The following is a 15,608-nucleotide window of genomic DNA, read 5'->3' as shown; positions in this document are numbered from 1 at the left end:
GGGGGCGGCGGGCGGCGGGCGGCCGGGCCCGGGCACGCCATTGTTGTGCAGCGCCGCGCGGCCTGGGCGGGGGGCCGGGGCCGGGGGTGCGGGGGCCGCCGTGTCCCGGGGGCCGCCCAGGCCGGCGGTCCGGAGCGCCCCGCTGCTCTGGAAGTAGCCGGGGCGGCCTTCCTGCGCTCCCGCCCCCCCCCCCGCCGTCCCCCTTCCCCGGGCCGACGTGCCCGGGCACCACCCCAAGCGGGAATCCCAGGGTCTGGGCGCCCCCGGGGCCGCAGAGCTGGGGGGGGGGGCGGCGGGGGGCGCGGCGGTGCCCCCCGCGGGCCCGCGGACTTGGCGTCCAGGGGCAGGGGGCTCGCAGCCGCCGACGGCCGCGGTTTCCGTGCGCGAGCGACAGGATTATTTTCGAAATACTTAATGTTCTGTTACTGAGAATGCTTAATAATAAACAGGATGTCGCTGCTCGGGGCCTGCCAGATGGGGTTCCCCCCCTTCTTTTTTCTTTTTTTGCCCCCTTTTCCTAAGTCAGAAACGGTACTATTGAAATCGTGGGCCTCTGGAGTGGATTTGCCTACACAAAACTGGAAGGCGGTTTTCTCTCTTCTTTTCTCCCTCGCTTTCTAAATATCGTGGGAGGTCCGAGCCCACCTTTAGGCAAGAAGAGGAGGTGTTTTTCAAGGGAATGGTTAGCTTGGAGGAAGTGGGGAGAACGGGGGCTGGGGAGGCTCTCCCGACTGTGTCATTTGCTAAATGGCTGCCAGGGAGAAACCTTCAGAAGCCTTTGGTTTCCAGGATTGTTAAATTAGCCCTGAGATTTTGTTTCCCCCCCTTAAGATTTTGTGTGCATTTTATGTGGCTTTATGCATTATCCAGTTTGGTTTTTGTAACCACCCGTTTGAAGTCGTAGCGTGGTTTCTCCAAATCCATCTGCAGCCCTGTCTGTGTGCAGTGCTGGGTGGTGTAAGGGACTGGGGAGGCCCAGGCTTTGGGGTGCAAATCCTGCTTCTGCCAGAGAAATCTAGGGTTCAGAGAGCCTTCGCTGGCATAAATAGTGCATTTTCCGCCTTGTAGGGTTAGGGCAATGGTGAAAGACCTAGAAGAGCCTGGCAGTTATTGTTTAATAGCTTCTCGTACTGCTGTTTCTATACCTGCCATCAAGCCCTGGCATGGAATCGAGCCACTGGGATGCCACCCGTAGGGCTGACCTGATCCAGCCGGTGGATGCCACAGGTGCTGGGGCTGAGGCACCCAACCCATGGAACGTCTCCCGGTCCTTGTTTATTCAGTGCTGGGCCTCTGTGGGGAGATAAGGCTGGGAGAGAGTAGCCTTTGTTTGCAGCCTCCCAGGAACTGGCTTGTGTGTCAATAAGACACCGTCCTTGGGTCTGGGGTGCCTGCCCCTTCCAAGGCAGATACACAGCTTGGTTGAAGGTAGATCTAGAACAGTGGGAGATAGAACAACAAGCAGAGGCTGGGGACTCCTGCCTTTTGAGGACGACTGCTTTCCTTTGGGAATGGCAAATTATCCCTTGGGGAGCCTGTGCTTGTTCAGGCAAGTGTCTCTCGGAGCCAGGATTCTGGTCTTCGTTGGGTTACCGTAGGCAGGTCCCTGAGCCGCAACTCCTACCTCTGTAAAATGGGAATAATTAATGCCTTGCTTTGGGTATCTGTTGGGGCTCTTGTAAGCCTCACATGCTGTTTGTAGCAAACTACTTCTGTCCATAGGAGGGTGATGAAAATGTATGTTGTTTTTGTTGGTTGCCTAGTTTTCTGGTCCTTGCTCCAAATTCCTGATCTTTTCCTCCTGTTCTCCTGGCTGATGGCCCTGTGACTTCCCCACCCCCAAATTTGATCCCTAGCTAATATTTTTATATCACGACCACTACTCAATGCCTGGAAGCACTAGAATGGTCTAGAACAGCTAGGCTGCTCAGGGTGATTATTGGGGAGCATAGGAGGGACTGAGGCTAACGATACCGGGGGAAACTGACCCCAGTCTTGGTCACAGGTGACGGCCGAGAGCCAGGTTAGCTCTGGGCCACACCTGTAGCCTGTTTGTAAATGCCCCTGGAGACGCTCTGCTTGGGCTGATAGTGGTTCTGCAGTGGGCTGGGCATTTCTTTCGGTACATTTTGACATTCCCACAACCATCTTGGTTTTGTTGGGTGCTGTTTTTTTTTTTTAAACCTCCTTGGAACCTCCTGCAGGCCCACTGACTGTGGAACTGAGACGACTTCGCCGGTCCCTGTTGCCCTTTCAGTTTTCACAGCTTCCTTCCGCTTGGCCCTTCTTTTCTGTCTGATTTCATCCCGGCCAGGTCTGGCTCTGGGCCGTTTGTTAGCTGGTTTGTTAGGGGAGGAGGTGAATACGCTGCCCTTCCCAGCGAGCTTTTGGTTTACCTGGGAGTTGTCAGTTTTCCAGGGCTGCACGGAGGGGCCTTGTTTCAGCCTTCGGTGGGGTTGGGGGTGGGGAGGGCTGCTTACAGTGGCCTGGGTCCTTTCCTGTCTCCTTGGAGCCCACGTGGGTAAAGAGCCTGGGGAAGGGAGAGCCAGAAAACCCTGGGAGAGTGGAATTTCAGGAATGGCAAGTCAGAACTAGTTCCAGCACGGTCTGCTGGCCTGGCCTGGCTGAGGGATTTTTGTTAGGCCTGTTCACCATCCCCCACACACTTTTAAAATTTCAGTTCTCTTTTTTTGCGAAGAATTATTTTGTATTTTAAAGACTTTTTTTTTTTGTGTTTTTGGCTTGTACAAAGTACTGACTCATGTTGCTAATGGCTGTATGCTGGTTATATGTCTCATTATTCTACCATTGAAGATTGATCATTTCTATGTTGGTTTCTGTTTCAAACCAGAATAGACCAGGTGGGCTAGTGCGGTGTATTTCTAAATCTGGTAATGAGGCTTCTCTACCATCAAACCTATGTATCTTGTTATGGGCCCGCAGATATTTAAATAGGGCCTATCTACCCTGGATTTTAAAGCAGTGCACTCCCCTTGAAAAATAAAAATTTCCAGCAGAGATCTGTTGGGCTTTGTGCTCTGAATCTCATATCTTGGTCAGAGCTAACTAGACTGTCTGCTTTTCAAGTCATAACTCAATTTCTTTCTTAAGAAAGTCCCATTTTTGCTGGGTCTTGTATGGCCTTAGGAACCTTTGGTCTGTCATTTGGACAAAGAAAGAAAGGCATCACCTGTGGTGCTCAGGAGAGAGAGAGAGAGAGAGAGAGAGAGAGAGAGAGGAAAAGACGGTAAGATTTCTAATGAAATAGAATTGTTTATGACAAGCTTTTAGGCTTTAAAGTTGCCGTTTGCACCAGGCCTCCCCACCTGGACGCTCCAAGACCCCAGCTCTGCTGTCCATGATACAGATCATTGTTTCTCTCTGTTCCTGGCATGTGGGGAATCTCTGCACTAGGAGAGAGGCCTGCCTTGGTGACTTGAGCCAGAAGTCTCGGTTGAGTGTTGTTGTTCGCTGTACTGGTTGATTTTTTTTTCCCGTGTGGCCTGAGCTGAGGGCTGGGTTGCGCCCGGAGGATGCGGGCTGCAGTGTTGGCTTGCCAAGCTCTGCCTGTAGCGGGGTGTCTGGGGGGGGGTAGAATGAGGTCTATCTCAAGTTGCTGGCGGTCCTTCACGGTCTCTCTCAGAGTACTTCCTTCCGTTCCCACCTCTGCAGCTGGTTTTGTATAGCTCTGCTCTGTATCCTTTCTTCCTCCTCTCTGAGCAAACCATCGCCCTTTTCCTCTCGGTGGTGGTGTGAAAGCAGTATTTATTGATTTTAGAAGTCACTGTCATGCAGCAGGTACTCCTTTAGCACATACTCTTCGGCAGGCACTGTGCAAGGCCCTGTAAGTATGTTTTTCCCTATTCGTAAAAGTAACATTTTTTGCTGGAAAAAAATTGGAAGATAGTGAAAAGACTAAAGATAAAAATACAAATACGGGGCGCCTGGGTGGCTCAGTCATTGGGTGTCTGCCTTTGGCTCAGGTCGTGATCCCAGGGTCCTAGGATCGAGCCCCACATCGGGCTCCCTGCTCCGTGGGAAGCCTGCTTCTCCCTCTCCCACTCCCCCTGCTTGTGTTCCCTCTCTCGCTGTGTCTCTCTCTGTCAAATAAATAAATAAAATCTTAGAAAAAAAATACAAATACAAATAACCTGTAACCTCGCCATCCAGAGAGAACAACCGTAAAGGCTGGTGTATTTCCTTTTGAGTATGTGTTTGTTTTTTCAAAATTAGAAAACTACTGTATATGCCGTTCACAGTTTATAGTTCTTACTTAATGTTATAATGTATTTTCCTAAGTTATTGAAAACATATTTTTTATTTTACTTTCTTCTTATTTTTAAGTAAGCTCGATGCCCAGCATGGGGCTTGAACTCATGACCCCCGAGATCGAGTCGCTTGCTCTATCGACTAAGCCAGCCAGGTGCCCCGAAAACACATTTTAATAGTTGTGTGTAATTGCTTCATATGGATATGCCATGATTTATTGAATCCTCTGTTATTAGACATTTACGTTGTTGTTACGCACTTTTCCCTCTCGTAAACAAATTTTTAGAGTGCATCCTTTTTTTTTTTTAAGATTTTTATTTATTTATTGAGAGAGAGAGAGAATGGTAGAGAGAGAGCATGAGAGGGAAGAAGGTCAGAGGGAGAAGCAGACTCCCCGCTGAGCAGGGGGTCCGATGCGGGACTCGATCCTGGGACTCCAGGATCATGACCTGGGCCGAAGGCAGCCGCTTAACCAACTGAGCCACCCAGGCGCCCTTTAGAGTGCATCCTTGCACCAACATCTTGGTGCACGTTGCTGATTATTTCCCATAAGTGGCATTTGCGGGGCAGAGAGAACGCAGGCTCCTTCTCCAGTTCTTTTTGGCACAGTATGGGTTTTCGTCTTCAGCCCTTGTGACTTTTGACTCCAGCCTTGCTTCCAAAGTGGCTTTCCTTCCTAGGCCACTAAGTTCTGAGTATCTCGGACCTGCCTGTCTCAGTCCTGGCCAAGCCCTGTGCTGAGTGAAGCTTGGGGTCTTACTCCATTTATGGGGTTGAGTCTGAGCAAGTGTCTTGACTTAAACATTTGCTCTTCTGGGGACACAGACATGTGAATGCCACACTTGGTTCGTCCCGGGCTCATGGGCTGGTGGGGGGGGTGGGAACAGGCGCCTCCTTAAGAGAAGCCTTTGGGAACTTCTCAAGCTTTGTCCTCGCCCTCCCATGATTCTTTCCTCGCCTCTACTGCTTTTCTTTGTAGTTCTCTTCACAGCTTTAGATTTTATTTATTTGAGAGAGAGGTAGAGAGTGAATGGGACGGAGAGGGAGAGAGAATCTGAAGCTGACTCTGCCTGTGCCCAGCGCGTTGTGGAGCTTGATCTCAACGACCAAGATCAGGACCTGAGCTGAAGGCAAGAGTCAGACGCTCAACCGATTGAGCCACCCAGGCCCCCCCTCTTCACAGCTTTAAATGTGCTTTTTTTTAAAACAATATTTTATTGTGGTAAAATGTACATAAGGTTTATCATTTTTTTAAAGGTTTTATTTATTTATGTCAGAGAGAGAGCGCGCGTGCGAGAGCACAAGCAGGGGGAGCTGCAGGCAGAGGGAGGAGCAGGCTCCCCAGACCGAGCAGGGAGCCCGATGCTGGGCTGGGACTCGATCCCAGAATCCTGGGATCATGACCTGAGCCGAAGGCAGACGCTTAACCGGCTGAGCCACCCAGGCCTCTCTGAAGTTTATGATTTTAACCATTTTTTTAAAAAAGTGTACAAATTCAGTGGCGTTAAGTACACTCACAGTGTCCTGTGACAGCCATCCATCTCCAGAAATGTATCACCTTCCCAAACTAAAACTCTGTACCCATTAAACACTGACCCCTCATTCCCCTTTCGTCAGCCCCTGGCAGCCACCATCTGCTTTGTCTGTCTGTCTGTCTATCTCTGTCTCTCTATATGTAAGTGGAATCGTATATAGTATTTGCCCTTTTGTGTCTGGCTTATTTCACTTAGCATAATGTTTTCAAAGTTCATGCTGTAGTAGGTTTTAGGACTCCATTTCTTTTTATGGCTGAATAACAGTCCATATTCCATTCCATGTATCACAGTGTGTTGATCCATTCATCTGTCAGTGGGTGACAACTTATAAATGCACTCTTGCCCTTGTTTATTGATTGGCACATTTTCCCCAGTGGAGCGAGGGAGGGCGTGCGGGCCATGAAGCAGAATTTGGTTGCTTCCTGGTGCTCGCCGTGCTCGGGTGTCTGTGACAGGGAGGGTGCCCGCATGCAGAAGGTGCGGCGATGCTGCTAAGAGGCTGTTGTGGAAGTGTGCCGAGGAGGCAGGGCCGCTTAGCCTAGGGTAGTCAGGGAATGCATTCTGGAAAATGTAGCCAACTTGAGATCATCTTTTGGGGCACCTGGCTGGCTCAGTCGGTGGAGCATGTGATTCTTGATCTCGGGGTTGTGAGTTTGAGCCCCACCTTGGGTGTAGAGATTGCTTTAAAAAAAAAACAAACTAAAAAAAAAAGAAATTAGTACCCATTGAAAACAGTATGCCAAGCCCTGGGGTATTAAAAATGTGTTTCTAAGTTGAAATCAGAAGTGTGTGGGCTGCAGTAGAAAGCTTGTGGGTCAGCTCGCTTTCCAGAGCGCCAGAGCCCTTTGGATGGGAACGTGTTCTGTGAGGACTCTGCTGTGGCTGGTCTCCAGCCCAGGGGAGGGCAGGTAGGACCTTGGCCCTGGGAAGCCAGAGGTGACTCTCCCACCCACCTCGTCCTGCGAGATCAGATCTTGGTGTAGAGTGATGGGAGGCATTGCTGCAAGACCAGCTGGAAAAAGGAGGTCATCCCCGGCGCTCTCTCCGCGGCCCCTTTGTGTCCTCCAGAGCTTTTTTCGGCAGGTGTTGTTTACACACAGTTCAGAGCTTCAAGAACTGCTCTGTCCCGGGTGGTACAGAAACGCAGGCCTGTCTGGGAGGGGTCCTGTCAGGGCCGCCTGGCCGACCTGCCATGGGGGTGAATGGGCTGAGTGTTCAGAAGTCGCTGGGGACAGTGGAGACCTTGTCCTCGAGCCAAAAGTGGAATTTTTTTTCTGATATAAAATTAATTGCGAAAGTATACATACTCATTAAAAAAAAAGAAAAAGCGAGTGTGTGAAGAGAAATGAAAAAGCTCTTCCCTCCAGCTTCCCAGGCAGTAACTACTGTTTACAGTTCAGCGTGTTTATCCTCTCAGACTCTGAATGCGTATAAATACGGCCCTTTGTAGGCAGGCTTTTAGAACACAGAAATGGGATCACACTTCTTTTTCTTGTACCACAACATGCATTTTTAAACATGTCAAGAGAATTTTTTCATATTAATATATACAAATCTATCACATGTTCAGTGTTTTTTTAAATAATATTAAATTTTTAAAAATCTACAAGTGTATGAAGAAAAAAACCCAAAAATAGTTTATAATTCTACGGTCCAGATATTTCCAGTTGACTTTGTAAAACAACAACAAAAAAATAGTTAGAAAATTTAAGCTGTATTAAAAGGTGTAAGGGCTCTTCCCCAGTCTCTCTGCAGAGAAAGCACTATGAGAAGTTTCTTGTCGTTCCTTCCAGAAAAAAAAGTGGTGCACATTATCCCCACACACGCATTTATATTCTTAAAGCATGCTTCCCTTTGCGCTTAATAAAATGCCTTGGTGTGCTCCGTAACAGTCTGTACAGATGGATTACATCATCTGTTTTAGCAATTGCAGAGGGTATTTTGTGGGTATACTTCCTTGATTTAACCTCTTCCCTATTGGTGGACATTTGGGCTATTTCTTGTTTTTGGATACTACACAATTTTTGGTAAAATTCTGCCAAATTTTTCTTGAGAAACGTAATTTGTATATAATACCATGTGAGTGTTTCTGCAGCGTGGACTCTTCCACTTGAATAGCATTTTGGTAAGAATTCTGCTAAATAACTCTTTAAAAAATTGTCAATTTATAAACAATAGTATACGAGAGTGGGTGTTTCTGGACTGTGGACTTGACTAAATGGGTAGCCTTTATGCGACATTTTGAATGAGCACGTTTCTCAAATCAAAGGCACTTAGTGTTTCCAGCTTGCTCTAGTCAGTGTAGGACCTTGGGTTTTGTTATGGAAGCAGCATTCACCGTGGTCTTGAGGTGCAGAGGTGGCCCCTGCAGGAGGTGCTCTGGGCATCTCCCTGGGGGAAGGCCAGGAGGGAGTTGTGGAGGGAGGCACAGGTAGCCTCTTGGCACAGATGTTTTCTTCCAGGCTTTACACACTGGAGCCTAGCCTCTCTGGAGGTTTCTGAGGCTCCCATTTTGCAGCCCTTGGTGGTTTTGTTGCTGTTAATATTTCTTACAGTGTGGAGCTTATTTGGAGGCCAGCCCTCTGTTGCATTTCCTGATCATGGCTGTCGAGCAGATCCACTCAGCCACTCTGCCTACTCAACCACTTGGCCTCTAGACCCTGTCTTTCCCTATCTGGTTATTCCAGGAAATCACGCCTCCTGGGTGAAGCGACCGCAGAGATGAAACCCCTGGAAATGGCTGGATGGTATTTCATCAGGCCAGGTGGGGACGGATTTGTGCTCTGGTGAGAGAATGTGCCTGGTGGAGGTACAGTTTGGGGTGACACTCCTCTGGCCCTGGAGGGTCGTTATCATGAGCCTGGCCTAGAAGTCATCGGCCGACTTGGACATCCCTTGCCCCCTCCTGCTCCTTTCCTGATGGAGAGTAGCCCTTGGCTTTGAGGTCCACTGACTTCAAACCCAGGTTCAACCGCTTGCGAGCTGGGTGATTCAAGGTTATTTCATCTTTCAGAGTCTGTTCTCCTTGTCTGCAAAATGTGGTAGTAACACCTTCCTCCTAGAACGGGGGAAGGATTCAGTGGGTCGTTCGCCGAAGTGTTTATAAGGTACGTGGCACTAGGCAAGCAGGCTCTCAATAAACAGGAGCTATTAATGGTTCCTGGATGTAGCACTAGCCAAGGGCCTGGGGGTTTGGAGTAGGCAGGCTTATACACTTGGGGTTCACTTGTTTACTAGATGTTAGTGTTTCTAATAGTGTGCTAAGCCCTGTGCTGAGTGCAGAAGACTTAGACCCAAATCAAATAGCCCCCGCCGTCACCTCCAGGAACTCAGACCCCTTAACCAAGGGCCTCCCTGAGGGGCGGGTGCATCGGAGCACTCTCTGCCGTACTTCTCTTTGTCCGAGGTGAATACCACCTCACTGGGGCATTGGGTCACTTGCTGCTGCCCTGTGCTGAGTCTCTTCTGTTCTTGGAGAGTTTCAGGTAAATGTCTTGAGGAGTAAAGATAAGTGTGTTCAGGCCGTTGATGGGTGCAAGGGAGGCTCTGCAGCTTGCTGGTCTAGAACCCTGGCTCCCCCTGACTGGGCATCAGGCAAACAGGAGTGTTCATTTCCATCACTTACATCTATTCACTGTAGGAGCCTCATCAAGTGCTCTTTATGCCTTTGAGCCTCTGTTTCCTGCCAGATGGGGATGAAACCTGTCTTCTACTCAGCTCAGAAACAGTGTAAAGCATTGATTCAGTGTTGCTCAGTTTACCCCAGACCTTAAAAACAATATATCAGTAACCATACAGGCTTGTTACAAAAAACCCAAACAGCACAAAATAGAAAATGAGTCATTTCGTCCTGCCTGCTATCCCTTTTTCAGATCAAGAGATGAGTGCTGTCTTGAACAATTTTGTTTTCCACTAATGGGAATGCTTTAACCATGCATATGAATTTTAAATCAGAAGTGACCACTGGAAAACAGGAGACGTGAAAGTTTATAGGTATATCATTTTTTTTTTTTTTTGACCATAGAGGGGGGGGAGGGGGGGTGGGGTGGGGAGGAGCAGAGAGAGAGAGAATTTTAAGCAGGCTCCACTCAGTGCAGAGCTGGACACAGGGCTCAGGCAGAACTGAATCTCACAACCCTGAGATCATGACCTGAGAGGAAAGCAAGAGTCAGACGCTTAACTGAGCCACCCGGGCACCCTTATTGGTATATCATCTTTTTTTTAAAATTTTTATTATTATTTTTTAAGAATTTATTTATTTATTTGACAGAAGGAGACAAAGCGAGAGAGGGAACACAAGCAGGGGGAGTGGGAGAGGGAGAAGCAGGCTTCCCGCGGAGCAGGGAGCCCGACGGAGGGCTCGATCCCAGGCTCCTGGGACCATGACCTGAGCTGAAGGCAGACGCTTAATGACTGAGCCACCCAGGCACCCCCCCCCCTTATTGGTATATCTTAATGTAAATAAAGACAAGTAAAAGACATTTTATCTTACATATGGTTCCCCAGCATTATCATTGGGATCTTTTCTTGTTCTCTTAAGGAAAAAAAAAAAGCCATCGTAGTTCTTTGCCACCCTGGATGAGTCATGACACTGTGCGGGGGGTCGTCCTCAGCGGCGTCAAAGAGTAGATGTAACCAGCGAGTGCAGCCCTGCAGGCATCTTCGGGTTGTAGAATTTGGTGGTGTCACGGGAGTGGGGGGCAAGGTGGGCCATGCATGGAGCTTGTTTAGGGTAGGGAGCAGTACAGTGTGGTGTGTTAGGACTGGTGGGGGAGACGATGGAGTGGGGACGGGGCCAGGAGTGTTGTGAGAAGAGAGTTCCATCAGTGTGGGTAGCGTCTCTGTAAGACTTGTGAGAAATAATAAGTGAATGAAGTGAGTGTGTTTGCCGTGAGCACACAAGTTCCTCTTTTCCCCTATGCTGCAGTGACGAGTTTGGCCTGCCTCTGAAAGCCCCTGGGAGCACTTGTCCCTTATTTTTGGGTTCTTCCTTCTTGTTACTTTGCTGATTGGTAGCCCAATGCCGGTAATCGTCCTGGGTTTCCTGTAGTGTCGGAGGCTTGCGGAATAAATAGCATGTGGGTCCTGGTGGTACGGTCCTTTGGGCTTTGTTGGAGATCGTTTAAACCAACTCAGCCCTTTTAACCACCAGCCCCCCCCCCCCCCCGCCTTCAGCACATTTGGGTTTGTTAATTTACTTTTGTCCAAGAAAAGGTGGATTTCTGGGGGCTGCGTTGTTGATGAACCATTTCTGGGTAAGAGACACCCCAGTGCCTGTGGCTCAGCTCTGGGTTGATGTGACATGACGAGCGAGACAGCAGAGAACAGAGTGACCTTGGCCTGTTCTTCCTTCACCTGTGGCCTCCGTGTGAGGGCGATAGGACCTTCACTTCCGCAGCCGTGAGGAGGATCCTCGGATGCAGTCGGGGGCGGCGCTGATCCCGCCAGCCTGGTGAAGTACTTGCTCCCTCCGACCAAAGGGCGCCATTCCCTGCAGGTGCAGTGGTGTGGCGCTTGTCAGGAAGCCACGGTTCCCCCTTTTCCGCCTCCTCCCGGTAGAACCGTAGGAGCCACAGTCGGAGGAGGACTGGAAGATGGGGACTTTGTTTTGTTGTTAAGTGGGCTGTGTTCTTCATTTCTCGGGGCCACGGCTGCTGGAGGCCATCTGCCTCCGGTGTAGTGCACCTGGGGGAGGGAGGGTCTTGGGGTCTCCTTCCTGCCTTTCAGGTCCTTGGGCACAAACTAGAAATATGCTTCCTAGAAATGTCAGATGGTCCACCAATACTGGCCGGGGCGGGGTGGGGGGTGTCTACATACATGTGCCGGGATATTGTTTGTAGCATTATTTGTCGTAGTACACAGTTGCAAATAATTTCTTTTTTTTTGTTTTTTTTTGTTTTTTTTAAAGATTTTGTTTATTTGAGAGACAGAGCACAAGCAGGGGGAGGGGCAGAGGGAGAGGGACAAGCAGACTCCCCACTGAGCAGGGGAGCCCGATGTAGGGCTCAATCCCAGGACCCCGAGATCATGACCCAAACCCAAGTCAGATGCTTAACCGACTGAGCCACCCAGGCGCCCACAGTTGGAAGTAATTTCTACATCTCTCCGTAGGGCAGTGGGTAAATGTGGCGCAGTTACACAGTGAAATACTATATGTAGGCCTTCAAAAGGATGAGGAGGATTGGTATGTTATTTTCTTGGAAAGATGACCACAGTGTACTAAGAGAAGAAAGTGAGCTACAGCATAATAGGGTAACTTCCCACGTTGGTAGAATACAACTTGAAGACCAGGAGCTGCTTCTGGGTTTATGCGAGCTGAGAAAAAAAGGTATGAAGGGTATCCACCCAGTTAATGGTGATTACCTTTTGAGTTGGATTGACTTATTTTGCATACTTTAGTGTGTTTGTGTTTATTACACTGAATGTGTGTTTGTAACATCTAATAGTTACAAAGATAACTGATCACAAAGGTAACCCATATAAATATAAACAGCATACATGGTCATGGAGAGTGGTCCCAGGACCAGGCAGCTGGTACATTTTTGGCTCTTTCCTGGCAAGAGCTTCTCCCAGGCTCTGTATTTTGCTCAGCCTCATCCGGAGGGCCCTGGCTCCTGGTGTTGGGGCCCTGATGGCTCATAGGAATCTACCCGAGTCAGTCATGTGTTTCTGTTCATTTGTCAGTGGCCCTCGGAAACTGCTTTGTTGATCTGGTTAGAAAGAACAATCCAATACAAATACCATCTCCAGTTTCTGTTCTCTGCTAAATCAGATTTTACAAGAAAGAACATAGGTTTTGGTGGCATTTGCAAAGTGCTGCTCACTTGCTAATTCACCGCTCTCTGGAGGTGGAAAAGGAAGGAGGAACTCAGGTACAGGTGTGTGTGTGATGTGTTTCTTTTATTTGCTAGGTCCCTGGTAAGTTCTGACCCTGGAGAGAGAGGCCTGTTTGTGGCACATCTATCCAACTTGTCCATCTCCAGCTGTAAATTGAAATTGTCTTTTCTTGTTGTTAAATCAACTGCATTTTCAAAAGGTGAGTTAGGCCAGGATCTCTTTCAGACTGCAAATGGATTTCTAGCCAGAGTCCTCTGCAGGCTTCCTTCCAGGCCTGTGAACTAGGTGTGTAGGGACTGACCCCATGGCCCATGAAGAAAGGAGCCATAACAGTTTAAGTTGGTCAGGAGTGATGACAAGGGTCACTGGAACCATCTGGCAGGTACTGTGGCTTGGAGCCTCGAGACAGACCCCTGTGGATGAGGAGCCTCTGTTAGAGTCCCTCCCCTGATGCGGTGCCTGCCCAGACCCCACCCCAGGCCGCACTCGACCCACACGCTCACCACGGCCCTGGGAGTACTGGCAGAGCCTGGGAGTACTATGGGCATCTTATCCTGGTGGCCACGTGGTCATTCTCTGGGGCCCACTGAGCGCCCAAGCTCTGGAGCAGACCTGGATGTCAGGCTGACCTGGGTTTGAGCTCAGGTGTTCCAATGCCCTGACTTATTGGTAGTGACCTTGGGCCAGTCTTGGAACCTCTCAGACTTAGTGTCTTGTCTGTAAAATGAGGTGAACATACCTTTTTCTCGGTGGTTTATCTGTTTTATTTCTTGGTTCAAAGAGCTATTTTTAATTCCATTTTATTCAAATTATTCATTAAGTTCATTAAATTACTTTTGGCCCTTTCTTCCCTGATTCTGCATCCCTCTGCATTCAGTCGTCTTTTTTTTCTTTCTTTTTTTAGGGGGGGCATAGGGAGAGAGAATCCCAAGCAGGCTCCACTGTCAGCGGGGAGCCCCATGCAGGGCTTGATCCCATGACATGACCCTGAGATCATGACCTGAGCCGAAATCAAGAGTCGGATGCTTAACTGACTGCGACACCCAGGCACCCCCATCATGTCTTTTTTCCAACTTCTAGAATTGGATGCTTAATTTCATTCTCTTCTGTTAGAAATTTAAGGTTTTTAGATTACTAAATGTCCTCCGAGTACAAATTTGTCTGTTTTAAAAGTTTTGATGCATAGTGTTCTTTTCTCCATCTGTGCTTTTCTAGGTATTCTGCAGTGATACTTTTGAATTTCCCTTTGATGCAGAATTTTTTTAAAGAGTTTTAAGTTTTCCAACCGATAGGGTTATTTTGTACTTCTGCTTTCATTATGTCTTGTTTAATTGCACTGTGGTCAGAGATTTTTGCTTTTCAGAATTTGGGTTTTCCCTTAAAGTTTCATATGTAGTCACTTTCTTGGGGGTAAAGATTTTAAGTAATTTCTACTCCCAGTGCAGGGCTTGAACTCATAACCAAGAGATCAAGAGTCATGCTCTGTTGACTGAGCCAGCTGGGCTTGAACATGTTTGCTGATCTACCTTAATCAGATCATCTGTTATCTTCTCTATTTTGAATTGGCTTGATCCACCAAGGTTTAGAGATTTTTTTTTCCCCAGTGTTTTCTACTTACAGTGATTTTTTTTTTTTCATTTTGGAAGTTACTTGATGTGTAATAGGTTTGAGCCAGTCAGTGTTTTCATTATGGATTGCCTCCTGACCCTTATAAAATGGCAGTCTCTGTTCTGCTTCTTTCTTTTATATGCTGCTTTCGTTCAAAACATTTTATCTGTGAGTTTCATCCACGTAGTTGTGTGTGAGTTTATTCATTCTCGTTGAGTAGTATTCCGTTACGCGGACATGGTGATGATTGGTTCTAGTGGTGATGAACTTTTAGCTCGCGTTAGTTTCCATTTTGAGCTTCCTCCGCATAGTGCTGCTGTTAACGTTTGTTGGGTAGACGCACTTGTGCTGTTGGGTACGTACCTAGAATGGGGTGGTTGGGTCGCAGGATTGGCATATGGTCAGCTTTAGCAGACAGCTGCCAGTTTTCCAGTGATTGTACCAATTGGCACGCCCACTGGCAGTGGGCAAGAGTTGTCCTTGCCCCACGTACTCACCAGTGCTGGTGAGTATGGCCTCGTAAAGATGTTAGTTCTCCCGAATTTGAACTCTGGCTTCCATGTAATTCCAGTCAAAATCCTAGCAAGGGGGCGCCTGGGTGGCTCAGTTGGTTGGGCTACTGCCTTCGGCTTGGGTCATGATCCTGGAGTCCCGGGACCGAGTCCCACGTCGGGCTCCCTGCTCAGCGGGGAGTCTGCTTCTCCGAGAACTCTGACCCTCTTCCCTCTCGTGCTCTCTATCTCTCATTCTCTCTCTCTCAAATAAATAAATAAAATCTTTAAAAAAAAATCCCAGCAGCCTTTTTTTTTTTTTTTAAGATTTTTAAATTTATTTGCTTGACAGAGACAGTGAGAGAAGGAACACAAGCAGGGGCAGTGGCAGAAGCAGGCTTCCCGCCGAGCAGGGAGCCTGACACGGGGCTTGATTCCAGGACCCTGAGATCATGACCTGAGCCGAAGGCAGACCCCCAACGACTGAGCCACCCAGACGCCCCTCAAAATCCCAGGAGACTTTTGTTTTCTTGTTTCATTTGGAACTGACAAAGTGATTCTGAAATTTATATGAAAATGCAAAGAGCCAGGAATAACCCAAGCATTCTTGAGGAAGAACAAAGCTGAAGGACTTGCCGTACTAGACGTCCAGACTTTATAAAAGCTGCAGTAATGAAGGCAGCCCAGTGTCGTCAAAAGGATAAACAATAGGCTGATAGAACAGATTTTGAAACAGACTTCACAGTAGTCGATTTATGACATAGGTGCCACATGACAAAGGGAAAAGGTGGCCTTTTCAAAAAATGAGTCTTATGCCTCAAATCACATCCAGAATCGTGTTTAAATGTAGATTATAGAGCTAACCGTG

The 15,608-nt window shown here is 48.3% G+C and overlaps 1 protein-coding gene across 10 annotated transcripts in view; it reads left to right on the top strand.

Annotated features, from left to right (window-relative positions):
• Window positions 1–15,608, top strand: part of PRRC2B (proline rich coiled-coil 2B) — an 88,106-nt gene that overhangs the window by 666 nt on the left and 71,832 nt on the right. Inside the window, exon 1 of one of the 10 annotated variants that reach the window (XM_025888112.2) lies at window positions 3,466–3,844. The exons of the other annotated variants lie outside the window; for them this stretch is intronic. The gene's annotated coding sequence lies outside the window, so the exon portion shown is untranslated. Of the gene's footprint in view, window positions 1–3,465; window positions 3,845–15,608 lie in introns of those variants that run through there. 10 annotated transcript variants of the gene reach the window in all.

The sequence above is a fragment of the Callorhinus ursinus genome, unplaced genomic scaffold, assembly GCF_003265705.2.
Source record: "Callorhinus ursinus isolate GAN/ISIS: 27379988/994484 unplaced genomic scaffold, GSC_fseal_2.0 scaffold24, whole genome shotgun sequence".
In the NCBI taxonomy this organism is placed as follows: Eukaryota; Metazoa; Chordata; class Mammalia; order Carnivora; family Otariidae; genus Callorhinus; species Callorhinus ursinus.
The sequence above is the reverse complement of the archived record's forward strand: the minus strand, read 5'-3'. Positions and strand labels throughout refer to the sequence as shown.